General features: G+C 34.8%; 15 non-coding genes across 15 annotated transcripts; all 15 read left to right on the top strand.

The window, feature by feature from the left end:
• The first annotated feature begins 634 nt into the window (after positions 1–634).
• Positions 635–707, top strand: TRNAA-AGC (transfer RNA alanine (anticodon AGC)). Its single transcript has one exon. It is a non-coding gene; the product is annotated as a tRNA-Ala (tRNA).
• A 2,533-nt stretch (positions 708–3,240) lies between these two features.
• TRNAA-AGC (transfer RNA alanine (anticodon AGC)) lies at positions 3,241–3,313 on the top strand. The gene has a single exon. It is a non-coding gene; the product is annotated as a tRNA-Ala (tRNA).
• Positions 3,314–4,182: 869 nt separating this feature from the next.
• TRNAA-AGC (transfer RNA alanine (anticodon AGC)) lies at positions 4,183–4,255 on the top strand. Its single transcript has one exon. It is a non-coding gene; the product is annotated as a tRNA-Ala (tRNA).
• A 552-nt stretch (positions 4,256–4,807) lies between these two features.
• On the top strand, positions 4,808–4,880 carry TRNAA-AGC (transfer RNA alanine (anticodon AGC)). The gene has a single exon. It is a non-coding gene; the product is annotated as a tRNA-Ala (tRNA).
• Positions 4,881–6,063: 1,183 nt separating this feature from the next.
• On the top strand, positions 6,064–6,136 carry TRNAA-AGC (transfer RNA alanine (anticodon AGC)). The gene has a single exon. It is a non-coding gene; the product is annotated as a tRNA-Ala (tRNA).
• Positions 6,137–7,009: 873 nt separating this feature from the next.
• TRNAA-AGC (transfer RNA alanine (anticodon AGC)) lies at positions 7,010–7,082 on the top strand. The gene has a single exon. It is a non-coding gene; the product is annotated as a tRNA-Ala (tRNA).
• An 859-nt stretch (positions 7,083–7,941) lies between these two features.
• On the top strand, positions 7,942–8,014 carry TRNAA-AGC (transfer RNA alanine (anticodon AGC)). Its single transcript has one exon. It is a non-coding gene; the product is annotated as a tRNA-Ala (tRNA).
• A 243-nt stretch (positions 8,015–8,257) lies between these two features.
• Positions 8,258–8,330, top strand: TRNAA-AGC (transfer RNA alanine (anticodon AGC)). Its single transcript has one exon. It is a non-coding gene; the product is annotated as a tRNA-Ala (tRNA).
• A 552-nt stretch (positions 8,331–8,882) lies between these two features.
• On the top strand, positions 8,883–8,955 carry TRNAA-AGC (transfer RNA alanine (anticodon AGC)). Its single transcript has one exon. It is a non-coding gene; the product is annotated as a tRNA-Ala (tRNA).
• A 1,191-nt stretch (positions 8,956–10,146) lies between these two features.
• Positions 10,147–10,219, top strand: TRNAA-AGC (transfer RNA alanine (anticodon AGC)). The gene has a single exon. It is a non-coding gene; the product is annotated as a tRNA-Ala (tRNA).
• An 859-nt stretch (positions 10,220–11,078) lies between these two features.
• TRNAA-AGC (transfer RNA alanine (anticodon AGC)) lies at positions 11,079–11,151 on the top strand. Its single transcript has one exon. It is a non-coding gene; the product is annotated as a tRNA-Ala (tRNA).
• Positions 11,152–11,394: 243 nt separating this feature from the next.
• On the top strand, positions 11,395–11,467 carry TRNAA-AGC (transfer RNA alanine (anticodon AGC)). Its single transcript has one exon. It is a non-coding gene; the product is annotated as a tRNA-Ala (tRNA).
• Positions 11,468–13,270: 1,803 nt separating this feature from the next.
• Positions 13,271–13,343, top strand: TRNAA-AGC (transfer RNA alanine (anticodon AGC)). The gene has a single exon. It is a non-coding gene; the product is annotated as a tRNA-Ala (tRNA).
• An 869-nt stretch (positions 13,344–14,212) lies between these two features.
• On the top strand, positions 14,213–14,285 carry TRNAA-AGC (transfer RNA alanine (anticodon AGC)). Its single transcript has one exon. It is a non-coding gene; the product is annotated as a tRNA-Ala (tRNA).
• Positions 14,286–15,781: 1,496 nt separating this feature from the next.
• Positions 15,782–15,854, top strand: TRNAA-AGC (transfer RNA alanine (anticodon AGC)). The gene has a single exon. It is a non-coding gene; the product is annotated as a tRNA-Ala (tRNA).
• Positions 15,855–15,915: the final 61 nt, after the last annotated feature.

Raw genomic sequence — 15,915 nt, 5'->3', positions numbered from 1 at the left:
CAATGGGGAATTAGCTCAGATGGTAGAGCGCTCGCTTAGCATGCGAGAGGTAGCGAGATCGATGCTCGCAATCTCCAAATGTTTTATCCTTTCATTTCATTTGTAGATACCCTTCAAAGTCCAAATGTTTTAATCTTTCATTTTATTTGTATATACCCTTCACAGTTACAAATAGTTTTTTGTCATGCAACATATAAAAATATTTAGTCAGACTTAGCTAATTATGACTAGTACTCACACCATTTTAAAAGAGAGACACCTTATAATATGTTAGTAAATCATCTCCCAATGCCTTTTTTTGAACTTGTCATTCATCAATGGGGAATTAGCTCAGATGGTAGCGCGCTCGCTTAGCATGCGGGAGGTAGCGAGATCGATGTTCGCATCCTCCAAATGATTTAGCCTTTCATTTCATTTGTAGATACCCTTCACAGTCCAAATCTTTTAATCTTTTATTTTATTTGTATATACCCTTCACAGTTACAAATAATCTTTTGTCATGCAACATATAAAAATATTTAGTCAGACTTAGCTAATTATGACTAGTACTCACACCATTTTAAAAGAGAGACACCTTATAATATGTTAGTAAATGATCTCCCAATGCCTTTTTTTGAAGTATTCATTCATCAATGGGGAATTAGCTCAGATGGTAGAGCGCTCGCTTAGCATGCGAGAGGTAGCGAGATCGATGCTCGCATTCTCCAAATGTTTTATCCTTTCATTTCATTTGTAGATACCCTTCAAAGTCCAAATGTTTTAATCTTTCATTTTATTTGTATATACCCTTCACAGTTACAAATAGTTTTTTGTCATGCAACATATAAAAATATGTAGTCAGACTTAGCTAATTATGACAACTACTCACACCATTTTAAAAGAGAGACACCTTATAATATGTTAGTAAATCATCTCCCAATGCCATTTTTTTGAAGTTGTCATTCATCAATGGGGAATTAGCTCAGATGGTAGAGCGCTCGCTTAGCATGCGAGAGGTAGCGAGATTGATGCTCTCAATTTCCAAATGTTTTATCCTTTCATTTCATTTGTAGATACCCTACACAGTCCAAATGTTTTAATATTTAATTTTATTTGTATTCACAGTTACAAATAGTTTTTTGTCATGCAACATATAAAAATATTTAGTCAGACTTAGCTAATTATGCCAACTACTCACACCATTTTAAAGGAGAGACACCTTATAATATGTTAGTAAATGATCTCCCAATGCCTTTTTTTGAAGTAGTCATTCATCAATGGGGAATTAGCTCAGATGGTAGAGCGCTCGCTTAGCATGCGAGAGGTAGCGAGATTGATGCTCTCAATTTCCAAATGTTTTATCCTTTCATTTCATTTGTAGATACCCTACACAGTCCAAATGTTTTAATATTTAATTTTATTTGTATTCACAGTTACAAATAGTTTTTTGTCATGCAACATATAAAAATATTTAGTCAGACTTAGCTAATTATGACAACTACTCACACCATTTTAAAGGAGAGACACCTTATAATATGTTAGTAAATGATCTCCCAATGCCTTTTTTTGAAGTAATCATTCATCAATGGGGAATTAGCTCAGATGGTAGAGCGCTCGCTTAGCATGCGAGAGGTAGCGAGATCGATGCTCGCGTTCTCCAAATGTTTTATCCTTTCATTTCATTTGTAGATACCCTTCACAGTCCAAATGTTTTAATCTTTCATTTTATTTGTATATACCCTTCACAGTTACAAATAGTTTTTTGTCATGCAACATATAAAATATTTAATCAGACTTAGCTAATTATGACAACTACTCACACCATTTTAAAAGAGAGACACCTTATAATATGTTAGAAAATGATCTCCCAATGCCATTTTTTGAACTAGTCTTTCATCAATGGGGAATTAGCTCAGATGGTAGAGCGCTCGCTTAGCATGCGAGAGGTAGCAAGATCGATGCTCGCATTCTCCAACTGTTTTATCCTTTCATTTCATTTGTAGATACCATTCAAAGTCCAAATGTTTTAATCTTTCATTTTATTTGTATATACCCTTCACAGTTACAAATAGTTTTTTGTCATGCAACATATAAAAATATTCAGTCAGACTTAGCTAATTATGGGGGAAGGGTTTTAACACAATTGCGCTGCTGGATATAGTAAATTATGAACTCCAAGTCAAGTGTGGGTATGACCAGAAAGGAATGAGACTGGACACGCTTGTAGAAATTAATATTTTATAAATGTAAAAAAGAATTTTTTATCAACCACATATACATGTACAATAACACTAAAATATATAAAAAAGCATATTTAAGAATAAATCTTGAATAGTGAGGTGTCTCCAAGGTGGGGTAGATTCCCAATGATAGGGTTTAACTCAGTTCCAAGGAAATAGAAGAAAGCACAATATTAAGCAGTCATGAATTTAAAGAAGCCAGATTAGCATGTAGACAAACATGCACTAGATGGTAGGCAGTTCTTATTTATAAAATAGGAGAATTTATCTCACCCAGATGATTGTAGATAGCGGGGAGCCAAATAGGTGTTTGTTTAGCTCGACCCAAGTGACCCTCCAGGAGGCAGGGACAAGCAGCTGAAGAACGCTGTATGTAGAGCGGCTATGATGATTGCGCTCAGTAGCGCTCCGTGGTGTTAGTAGCGTGCGTCCCCTTGTAAGATGAACCGGGGGACCGAGCACGGTCACGGCCTGTGTAGCAGGTGCTCGTCGGAGCCAGATGATTGTAGATAGCGGGGAGCCAAATAGGTGTTTGTTTGGCTCGACCCAAGTGACCCTCCAGGAGGCAGGGACAAGCAGCTGAAGAACGCTGTATGTAGAGCGGCTATGATGATTGCGCTCAGTAGCGCTCCGTGGTGTTAGTAGCCTGCGTCCCCTTGTAAGATGAACCGGGGGACCGAGCACGGTCACGGCCTGTGTAGCAGGTGCTCGTCGGAGCTGTTAGGGGCGGCAGATGAGTTGGCAATCAGCCGGTGGCCGCGTGAAACGCCGGCTTTGAATTTAGCGGTAAACGCTAGGAGTCAGCTGTGCGGCTGGAAGCTGAGTCGGAGGTGGAACCTTGGAGAGACGTCAGGTGAAGTATGTATTGCGTCAACGCGTTTCGTACCCTCACAGGACGGGAACTTTTTCAAGACTTAGCTAATTATGCCAACTACTCACACCATTTTAAAGGAGATACACCTTATAATATGTTAGTAAATCATCTCCCAATGCCATTTTTTTAAAGAAGTCATTCATCAATGGGGAATTAGCTCAGATGGTAGAGCGCTCGCTTAGCATGCGAGAGGTAGCGAGATCGATGCTCGCATTCTCCAAATGTTTTATCCTTTCATTTCATTTGTAGATACCGTTTACAGTCCAAATGTTTTAATCTATCATTTTATTTGTATATACAATTCACAGTTACAAATAGTTTTTTGTCATGCAACATATAAAAATATTTAGTCAGACTTAGCTAATTATGACAACTACTCACACCATTTTAAAAGAGAGACACCTTATAATATGTTAGTAAATCATCTCCCAATGCAATTTTTTTTGAAGTTGTCATTCTTCAATGGGGAATTAGCTCAGACGGTAGAGCGCTCACTTAGCATGCGAGAGATAGCGAGATCGATGCTCGCATTCTCCAAATGATTTAGCCTTTCATTTCATTTGTAGATACCCTTCACAGTCCAAATCTTTTAATCTTTCATTTTATTTGTATTCACAGTTACAAATAGTTTTTTGTCATGCAACATATAAAAATATTCAGTCAGACTTATCTAATTATGCCAACTACTCACACCATTTTAAAGGAGATACACCTTATAATATGTTAGTAAATCATCTCCCAATGCCATTTTTTTAAAGAAGTCATTCATCAATGGGGAATTAGCTCAGATGGTAGAGCGCTCGCTTAGCATGAGAGAGGTAGCGAGAACGATGCTCGCATTCTCCAAATGTTTTATCCTTTCATTTCATTTGTAGATACCCTTCAAAGTCCAAATGTTTTAATCTTTCATTTTATTTGTATATACCCTTCACAGTTACAAATAGTTTTTTGTCATGCAACATATAAAAATATTCAGTCAGACTTAGCTAATTATGCCAACTACTCACACCATTTTAAAGGAGATACACCTTATAATATGTTAGTAAATCATCTCCCAATGCCATTTTTTTAAAGAAGTCATTCATCAATGGGGAATTAGCTCAGATGGTAGAGCGCTCGCTTAGCATGCGAGAGGTAGCGAGATCGATGCTCGCATTCTCCAAATGTTTTATCCTTTCATTTCATTTGTAGATACCCTTCAAAGTCCAAATGTTTTAATCTTTCATTTTATTTGTATATACCCTTCACAGTTACAAATAGTTTTTTGTCATGCAACATATAAAAATATTTAGTCAGACTTAGCTAATTATGACAACTACTCACACCATTTTATAAGAGAGACACCTTATAATATGTTAGTAAATCATCTCCCAATGCCATTTTTTTTTAAGTTGTCATTCATCAATGGGGAATTAGCTCAGATGGTAGAGCGCTCGCTTAGCATGTGAAAGGTAGCGAGATCGATGCTCGCATTCTCCAAATGATTTAGCCTTTCATTTCAATTGTAGATACCCTTCACAGTCCAAATGTTTTAATCTTTCATTTTATTTGTATTCACAGTTACAAATAGTTTTTTGTCATGCAACATATAAAAATATTTAGTCAGACTTAGCTAATTATGCCAACTACTCACACCATTTTAAAGGAGAGACACCTTATAATATGTTAGTAAATGATCTCCCAATGCCTTTTTTTGAAGTAGTCATTCATCAATGGGGAATTAGCTCAGATGGTAGAGCGCTCGCTTAGCATGCGAGAGGTAGCGAGATCGATGCTCGCATTCTCCAAATGTTTTATCCTTTCATTTCATTTGTAGATACCCTTCAAAGTCCAAATGTTTTAATCTTTCATTTTATTTGTATATACCCTTCACAGTTACAAATAGTTTTTTGTCATGCAACATATAAAAATATTCAGTCAGACTTAGCTAATTATGCCAACTACTCACACCATTTTAAAGGAGATACACCTTATAATATGTTAGTAAATCATCTCCCAATGCCATTTTTTTAAAGAAGTCATTCATCAATGGGGAATTAGCTCAGATGGAAGAGCGCTCGCTTAGCATGCGAGAGGTAGCGAGATCGATGCTCGCATTCTCCAAATGTTTTATCCTTTCATTTCATTTGTAGATACCCTTCAAAGTCCAAATGTTTTAATCTTTCATTTTATTTGTATATACCCTTCACAGTTACAAATAGTTTTTTGTCATGCAACATATAAAAATATTTAGTCAGACTTAGCTAATTATGACTAGTACTCACACCATTTTAAAAGAGAGACACCTTATAATATGTTAGTAAATCATCTCCCAATGCCTTTTTTTGAACTTGTCATTCATCAATGGGGAATTAGCTCAGATGGTAGCGCGCTCGCTTAGCATGCGGGAGGTAGCGAGATCGATGTTCGCATTCTCCAAATGATTTAGCCTTTCATTTCATTTGTAGATACCCTTCACAGTCCAAATCTTTTAATCTTTCATTTTATTTGTATATACCCTTCACAGTTACAAATAGTTTTTTGTCATGCAACATATAAAAATATTTAGTCAGACTTAGCTAATTATGACAACTACTCACACCATTTTATAAGAGAGACACCTTATAATATGTTAGTAAATCATCTCCCAATGCCATTTTTTTTTAAGTTGTCATTCATCAATGGGGAATTAGCTCAGATGGTAGAGCGCTCGCTTAGCATGTGAAAGGTAGCGAGATCGATGCTCGCATTCTCCAAATGATTTAGCCTTTCATTTCAATTGTAGATACCCTTCACAGTCCAAATGTTTTAATCTTTCATTTTATTTGTATTCACAGTTACAAATAGTTTTTTGTCATGCAACATATAAAAATATTTAGTCAGACTTAGCTAATTATGCCAACTACTCACACCATTTTAAAGGAGAGACACCTTATAATATGTTAGTAAATGATCTCCCAATGCCTTTTTTTGAAGTAGTCATTCATCAATGGGGAATTAGCTCAGATGGTAGAGCGCTCGCTTAGCATGCGAGAGGTAGCGAGATCGATGCTCGCATTCTCCAAATGTTTTATCCTTTCATTTCATTTGTAGATACCCTTCAAAGTCCAAATGTTTTAATCTTTCATTTTATTTGTATATACCCTTCACAGTTACAAATAGTTTTTTGTCATGCAACATATAAAAATATTCAGTCAGACTTAGCTAATTATGCCAACTACTCACACCATTTTAAAGGAGATACACCTTATAATATGTTAGTAAATCATCTCCCAATGCCATTTTTTTAAAGAAGTCATTCATCAATGGGGAATTAGCTCAGATGGAAGAGCGCTCGCTTAGCATGCGAGAGGTAGCGAGATCGATGCTCGCATTCTCCAAATGTTTTATCCTTTCATTTCATTTGTAGATACCCTTCAAAGTCCAAATGTTTTAATCTTTCATTTTATTTGTATATACCCTTCACAGTTACAAATAGTTTTTTGTCATGCAACATATAAAAATATTTAGTCAGACTTAGCTAATTATGACTAGTACTCACACCATTTTAAAAGAGAGACACCTTATAATATGTTAGTAAATCATCTCCCAATGCCTTTTTTTGAACTTGTCATTCATCAATGGGGAATTAGCTCAGATGGTAGCGCGCTCGCTTAGCATGCGGGAGGTAGCGAGATCGATGTTCGCATTCTCCAAATGATTTAGCCTTTCATTTCATTTGTAGATACCCTTCACAGTCCAAATCTTTTAATCTTTCATTTTATTTGTATATACCCTTCACAGTTACAAATAATTTTTTGTCATGCAACATATAAAAATATTTAGTCAGACTTAGCTAATTATGACTAGTACTCACACCATTTTAAAAGAGAGACACCTTATAATATGTTAGTAAATGATCTCCCAATGCCTTTTTTTGAAGTATTCATTCATCAATGGGGAATTAGCTCAGATGGTAGAGCGCTCGCTTAGCATGCGAGAGGTAGCGAGATCGATGCTCGCATTCTCCAAATGTTTTATCCTTTCATTTCATTTGTAGATACCCTTCAAAGTCCAAATGTTTTAATCTTTCATTTTATTTGTATATACCCTTCACAGTTACAAATAGTTTTTTGTCATGCAACATATAAAAATATGTAGTCAGACTTAGCAAATTATGACAACTACTCACACCATTTTAAAAGAGAGACACCTTATAATATGTTAGTAAATCATCTCCCAATGCCATTTTTTTGAAGTTGTCATTCATCAATGGGGAATTAGCTCTGATGGTAGAGCGCTCGCTTAGCATGCGAGAGGTAGCGAGATTGATGCTCTCAATTTCCAAATGTTTTATCCTTTCATTTCATTTGTAGATAACCTACACAGTCCAAATGTTTTAATCTTTCATTTTATTTGTATTCACAGTTACAAATAGTTTTTTGTCATGCAACATATAAAAATATTTAGTCAGACTTAGCTAATTATGCCAACTACTCACACCATTTTAAAGGAGAGACACCTTATAATATGTTAGTAAATGATCTCCCAATGCCTTTTTTTGAAGTAGTCATTCATCAATGGGGAATTAGCTCAGATGGTAGAGCGCTCGCTTAGCATGCGAGAGGTAGTGAGATTGATGCTCTCCATTTCCAAATGTTTTATCCTTTCATTTCATTTGTAGATACCCTACAGAGTCCAAATGTTTTAATATTTCATTTTATTTGTATTCACAGTTACAAATAGTTTTTTGTCATGCAACATATAAAAATATTTAGTCAGACTTAGCTAATTATGACAACTACTCACACCATTTTAAAGGAGAGACACCTTATAATATGTTAGTAAATGATCTCCCAATGCCTTTTTTTGAAGTAATCATTCATCAATGGGGAATTAGCTCAGATGGTAGAGCGCTCGCTTAGCATGCGAGAGGTAGCGAGATCGATGCTCGCATTCTCCAAATGTTTTATCCTTTCATTTCATTTGTAGATACCCTTCACAGTCCAAATCTTTTAATCTTTCATTTTATTTGTAAATACCCTTCACAGTTACAAATAATTTTTTGTCATGCAACATATAAAAATATTTAGTCAGACTTAGCTAATTATGACTAGTACTCACACCATTTTAAAAGAGAGACACCTTATAATATGTTAGTAAATCATCTCCCAATGCCATTTTTTTGAAGTAGTCATTCATCAATGGGGAATTAGCTCAGATGGTAGAGCGCTCGCTTAGCATGCGAGAGGTAGCGAGATCGATGCTCGCATTCTCCAAATGTTTTATCCTTTCATTTGTAGATACCCTTCAAAGTCCAAATGTTTTAATCTTTCATTTTATTTGTATATACCCTTCACAGTTACAAATAGTTTTTTGTCATGCAACATATAAAATATTTAATCAGACTTAGCTAATTATGACAACTACTCACACCATTTTAAAAGAGAGACACCTTATAATATGTTAGAAAATGATCTCCCAATGCCATTTTTTGAACTAGTCTTTCATCAATGGGGAATTAGCTCAGATGGTAGAGCGCTCGCTTAGCATGCGAGAGGTAGCAAGATCGATGCTCGCATTCTCCAACTGTTTTATCCTTTCATTTCATTTGTAGATACCATTCAAAGTCCAAATGTTTTAATCTTTCATTTTATTTGTATATACCCTTCACAGTTACAAATTGTTTTTTGTCATGCAACATATAAAAATATTCAGTCAGACTTAGCTAATTATGCCAACTACTCACACCATTTTAAAGGAGATACACCTTATAATATGTTAGTAAATCATCTCCCAATGCCATTTTTTTAAAGAAGTCATTCATCAATGGGGAATTAGCTCAGATGGTAGAGCGCTCGCTTAGCATGCGAGAGGTAGCGAGATCGATGCTCGCATTCTCCAAATGTTTTATCCTTTCATTTCATTTGTAGATACCGTTTACAGTCCAAATGTTTTAATCTATCATTTTATTTGTATATACAATTCACAGTTACAAATAGTTTTTTGTCATGCAACATATAAAAATATTTAGTCAGACTTAGCTAATTATGACAACTACTCACACCATTTTAAAAGAGAGACACCTTATAATATGTTAGTAAATCATCTCCCAATGCAATTTTTTTTGAAGTTGTCATTCTCCAATGGGGAATTAGCTCAGACGGTAGAGCGCTCACTTAGCATGCGAGAGATAGCGAGATCGATGCTCGCATTCTCCAAATGATTTAGCCTTTCATTTCATTTGTAGATACCCTTCACAGTCCAAATCTTTTAATCTTTCATTTTATTTGTATTCACAGTTACAAATAGTTTTTTGTCATGCAACATATAAAAATATTCAGTCAGACTTAGCTAATTATGCCAACTACTCACACCATTTTAAAGGAGATACACCTTATAATATGTTAGTAAATCATCTCCCAATGCCATTTTTTTAAAGAAGTCATTCATCAATGGGGAATTAGCTCAGATGGTAGAGCGCTCGCTTAGCATGAGAGAGGTAGCGAGAACGATGCTCGCATTCTCCAAATGTTTTATCCTTTCATTTCATTTGTAGATACCCTTCAAAGTCCAAATGTTTTAATCTTTCATTTTATTTGTATATACCCTTCACAGTTACAAATAGTTTTTTGTCATGCAACATATAAAAATATTTAGTCAGACTTAGCTAATTATGACAACTACTCACACCATTTTAAAAGAGAGACACCTTATAATATGTTAGTAAATCATCTCCCAATGCCATTTTTTTTTAAGTTGTCATTCATCAATGGGGAATTAGCTCAGATGGTAGAGCGCTCGCTTAGCATGCGAAAGGTAGCGAGATCGATGCTCGCATTCTCCAAATGATTTAGCCTTTCATTTCAATTGTAGATACCCTTCACAGTCCAAATGTTTTAATCTTTCATTTTATTTGTATATACCCTTCACAGTTACAAATAGTTTTTTGTCATGCAACATATAAAAATATTTAATCAGACTTAGCTAATTATGACAACTACTCACACCATTTTAAAAGAGAGACACCTTATAATATGTTAGAAAATGATCTCCCAATGCCATTTTTTTGAAGTACTGTAGTCATTCATCAATGGGGAATTAGCTCAGATGGTAGAGCGCTCGCTTAGCATGCGAGAGGTAGCGAGATCGATGCTCGCATTCTCCAAATGTTTTATCCTTTCATTTCATTTGTAGATACCCTTCAAAGTCCAAATGTTTTAATCTTTTATTTTATTTGTATATACCCTTCACAGTTACAAATAGTTTTTTGTCATGCAACATATAAAAATATGTAGTCAGACTTAGCTAATTATGACAACTACTCACACCATTTTAAAAGAGAGACACCTTATAATATGTTAGTAAATCATCTCCCAATGCCATTTTTTTGAATTTGTCATTCATCAATGGGGAATTAGCTCAGATGGTAGAGCGCTCGCTTAGCATGCGAGAGGTAGCGAGATTGATGCTCTCAATTTCCAAATGTTTTATCCTTTCATTTCATTTGTAGATACCCTACACAGTCCAAATGTTTTAATCTTTCATTTTATTTGTATTCACAGTTACAAATAGTTTTTTGTCATGCAACATATAAAAATATTTAGTCAGACTTAGCTAATTATGCCAACTACTCACACCATTTTAAAGGAGAGACACCTTATAATATGTTAGTAAATGATCTCCCAATGCCTTTTTTTGAAGTAGTCATTCATCAATGGGGAATTAGCTCAGATGGTAGAGCGCTCGCTTAGCATGCGAGAGGTAGCGAGATTGATGCTCTCAATTTCCAAATGTTTTATCCTTTCATTTCATTTGTAGATACCCTACACAGTCCAAATGTTTTAATCTTTCATTTTATTTGTATTCACAGTTACAAATAGTTTTTTGTCATGCAACATATAAAAATATTTAGTCAGACTTAGCTAATTATGACAACTACTCACACCATTTTAAAGGAGAGACACCTTATAATATGTTAGTAAATGATCTCCCAATGCCTTTTTTTGAAGTAGTCATTCATCAATGGGGAATTAGCTCAGATGGTAGAGCGCTCGCTTAGCATGCGAGAGGTAGCGAGATCGATGCTCGCATTCTCCAAATGTTTTATCCTTTCATTTCATTTGTAGATACCCTTCACAGTCCAAATCTTTTAATCTTTCATTTTATTTGTAAATACCCTTCACAGTTACAAATAATTTTTTGTCATGCAACATATAAAAATATTTAGTCAGACTTAGCTAATTATGACTAGTACTCACACCATTTTAAAAGAGAGACACCTTATAATATGTTAGTAAATCATCTCCCAATGCCATTTTTTTGAAGTAATTATTCATCAATGGGGAATTAGCTCAGATGGTAGAGCGCTCGCTTAGCATGCGAGAGGTAGCGAGATCGATGCTCGCATTCTCCAAATGATTTAGCCTTTCATTTCATTTGTAGATACCCTTCACAGTCCAAATGTTTTAATCTTTCATTTTATTTGTATTCACAGTTACAAATAGTTTTTTGTCATGCAACATATAAAAATATTTAATCAGACTTAGCTAATTATGACAACTACTCACACCATTTTAAAAGAGAGACACCTTATAATATGTTAGAAAATGATCTCCCAATGCCATTTTTTGAACTAGTCTTTCATCAATGGGGAATTAGCTCAGATGGTAGAGCGCTTGCTTAGCATGCGAGAGGTAGCAAGATCGATGCTCGCATTCTCCAAATGTTTTATCCTTTCATTTCATTTGTAGATACCCTTCACAGTCCAAATGTTTTAATCTATCATTTTATTTGTATATACCCTTCACAGTTACAAATAGTTTTTTGTCATGCAACATATAAAAATATTTAGTCAGACTTAGCTAATTATGACAACTACTCACACCATTTTAAAAGAGAGACACCTTATAATATATTAGTAAATCATCTCCCAATGCCATTTTTTTGAAGTTGTCAATCATCAATGGGGAATTAGCTCAGACGGTAGAGCGCTCACTTAGCATGCGAGAGGTAGCGAGATCGATGCTCGCATTCTCCAAATGATTTAGACTTTCATTTCATTTGTAGATACCCTTCACAGTCCAAATCTTTTAATCTTTCATTTTATTTGTATTCACAGTTACAAATAGTTTTTTGTCATGCAACATATAAAAATATTCAGTCAGACTTAGCTAATTATGCCAACTACTCACACCATTTTAAAGGAGATACACCTTATAATATGTTAGTAAATCATCTCCCAATGCCATTTTTTTAAAGAAGTCATTCATCAATGGGGAATTAGCTCAGATGGTAGAGCGCTCGCTTAGCATGCGAGAGGTAGCGAGAACGATGCTCGCATTCTCCAAATGTTTTATCCTTTCATTTCATTTGTAGATACCCTTCAAAGTCCAAATGTTTTAATCTTTCATTTTATTTGTATATACCCTTCACAGTTACAAATAGTTTTTTGTCATGCAACATATAAAAATATTTAGTCAGACTTAGCTAATTATGACAACTACTCACACCATTTTAAAAGAGAGACACCTTATAATATGTTAGTAAATCATCTCCCAATGCCATTTTTTTTGAAGTTGTCATTCATCAATGGGGAATTAGCTCAGCCGGTAGAGAGCTCACTTAGCATGCGAGAGGTAGCGAGATCGATGCTCGCATTCTCCAAATGATTTAGCCTTTCATTTCATTTGTAGATACCCTTCACAGTCCAAATCTTTTAATCTTTCATTTTATTTGTATTCACAGTTACAAATAGTTTTTTGTCATGCAACATATAAAAATATTCAGTCAGACTTAGCTAATTATGCCAACTACTCACACCATTTTAAAGGAGATACACCTTATAATATGTTAGTAAATCATCTCCCAATGCCATTTTTTTAAAGAAGTCATTCATCAATGGGGAATTAGCTCAGATGGTAGAGCGCTCACTTAGCATGCGAGAGGTAGCGAGAACGATGCTCGCATTCTCCAAATGTTTTATCCTTTCATTTCATTTGTAGATACCCTTCAAAGTCCAAATGTTTTAATCTTTCATTTTATTTGTATATACCCTTCACAGTTACAAATAGTTTTTTGTCATGCAACATATAAAAATATTTAGTCAGACTTAGCTAATTATGACAACTACTCACACCATTTTGAAAGAGAGACACCTTATAATATGTTAGTAAATCATCTCCCAATGCCATTTTTTTTTAAGTTGTCATTCATCAATGGGGAATTAGCTCAGATGGTAGAGCGCTCGCTTAGCATGCGAGAGGTAGCGAGATCGATGCTCGCATTCTCCAAATGATTTAGCCTTTCATTTCATTTGTAGATACCCTTCACAGTCCAAATGTTTTAATCTTTCATTTTATTTGTATATACCCTTCACAGTTACAAATAGTTTTTTGTCATGCAACATATAAAAATATTTAATCAGACTTAGCTAATTATGACAACTACTCACACCATTTTAAAAGAGAGACACCTTATAATATGTTAGAAAATGATCTCCCAATGCCATTTTTTTAACTAGTCTTTCATCAATGGGGAATTAGCTTAGATGGTAGAGTGTTTAGCATGCGAGAGGTAGCGAGATCGATGCTCGCATTCTCCAAATGTTTTATCCTTTCATTTCATTTGTAGATACCCTTCAAAGTCCAAATGTTTTAATCTTTCACTTTATTTGTATATACCCTTCACAGTTACAAATAGTTTTTTGTCATGCAACATATAAAAATATTTAGTCAGACTTAGCTAATTATGCCAACTACTCACACCATTTTAAAAGAGAGACACCTTATAATATGTTAGTAAATAATCTCCCAATGCCATTTTTTTGAAGTTTTTATTCATCAATGGGGAATTAGCTCAGATGGTAGAGCGCTCGCTTAGCATGCGAGAGGTAGCAAGATCGATGCTCGCATTCTCCAACTGTTTTATCCTTTCTTTAATTTGTAGATACCCTTCAAAGTCCAAATGTTTTAATCTTTCATTTTATTTGTATATACCCTTCACAGTTACAAATAGTTTTTTGTCATGCAACATATAAAAATATTCAGTCAGACTTAGCTAATTATGCCAACTACTCACACCATTTTAAAGGAGATACACCTTATAATATGTTAGTAAATCATCTCCCAATGCCATTTTTTTAAAGAAGTCATTCATCAATGGGGAATTAGCTCAGATGGTAGAGCGCTCGCTTAGCATGCGAGAGGTAGCGAGATCGATGCTCGCATTCTCCAAATGTTTTATCCTTTCATTTCATTTGTAGATACCCTTCACAGTCCAAATGTTTTAATCTATCATTTTATTTGTATATACCCTTCACAGTTACAAATAGTTTTTTGTCATGCAACATATAAAAATATTTAGTCAGACTTAGCTAATTATGACAACTACTCACACCATTTTAAAAGAGAGACACCTTATAATATGTTAGTAAATCATCTCCCAATGCCATTTTTTTTGAAGTTGTCATTCATCAATGGGGAATTAGCTCAGACGGTAGAGCGCTCACTTAGCATGCGAGAGGTAGCGAGATCGATGCTCGCATTCTCCAAATGGTTTAGCCTTTCATTTCATTTGTAGATACCCTTCACAGTCCAAATCTTTTAATCTTTCATTTTATTTGTATTCACAGTTACAAATAGTTTTTTGTCATGCAACATATAAAAATATTCAGTCAGACTTAGCTAATTATGCCAACTACTCACACCATTTTAAAGGAGATACACCTTATAATATGTTAGTAAATCATCTCCCAATGCCATTTTTTTAAAGAAGTCATTCATCAATGGGGAATTAGCTCAGATGGTAGAGCGCTCGCTTAGCATGCGAGAGGTAGCGAGAACGATGCTCGCATTCTCCAAATGTTTTATCCTTTCATTTCATTTGTAGATACCCTTCAAAGTCCAAATGTTTTAATCTTTCATTTTATTTGTATATACCCTTCACAGTTACAAATAGTTTTTTGTCATGCAACATATAAAAATATTTAGTCAGACTTAGCTAATTATGACAACTACTCACACCATTTTAAAAGAGAGACACCTTATAATATGTTAGTAAATCATCTCCCAATGCCATTTTTTTTGAAGTTGTCATTTATCAATGGGGAATTAGCTCAGCCGGTAGAGCGCTCACTTAGCATGCGAGAGGTAGCGAGATCGATGCTCGCATTCTCCAAATGATTTAGCCTTTCATTTCATTTGTAGATACCCTTCACAGTCCAAATCTTTTAATCTTTCATTTTATTTGTATTCACAGTTACAAATAGTTTTTTGTCATGCAACATATAAAAATATTCAGTCAGACTTAGCTAATTATGCCAACTACTCACACCATTTTAAAGGAGATACACCTTATAATATGTTAGTAAATCATCTCCCAATGCCATTTTTTTAAAGAAGTCATTCATCGTTGGGGAATTAGCTCAGATGGTAGAGCGCTCGCTTAGCATGCGAGATGTAGCGAGAACGATGCTCGCATTCTCCAAATGTTTTATCCTTTCATTTCATTTGTAGATACCCTTCAAAGTCCAAATGTTTTAATCTTTCATTTTATTTGTATATACCCTTCACAGTTACAAATAGTTTTTTGTCATGCAACATATAAAAATATTTAGTCAGACTTAGCTAATTATGACAACTACTCACACCATTTTAAAAGAGAGACACCTTATAATATGTTAGTAAATCATCTCCCAATGCCATTTTTTTTTAAGTTGTCATTCATCAATGGGGAATTAGCTCAGATGGTAGAGCGCTCGCTTAGCATGCGAGAGGTAGCGAGATCGATGCTCGCATTCTCCAAATGATTTAGCCTTTCATTTCATTTGTAGATACCCTTCACAGTCCAAATGTTTTAATCTTT

Source organism: Crinia signifera, chromosome 3 (genome assembly GCF_055691185.1).
Source record: "Crinia signifera chromosome 3, ASM5569118v1, whole genome shotgun sequence".
NCBI classification, from domain to species: Eukaryota; Metazoa; Chordata; class Amphibia; order Anura; family Myobatrachidae; genus Crinia; species Crinia signifera.
The sequence above is the reverse complement of the archived record's forward strand: the minus strand, read 5'-3'. Positions and strand labels throughout refer to the sequence as shown.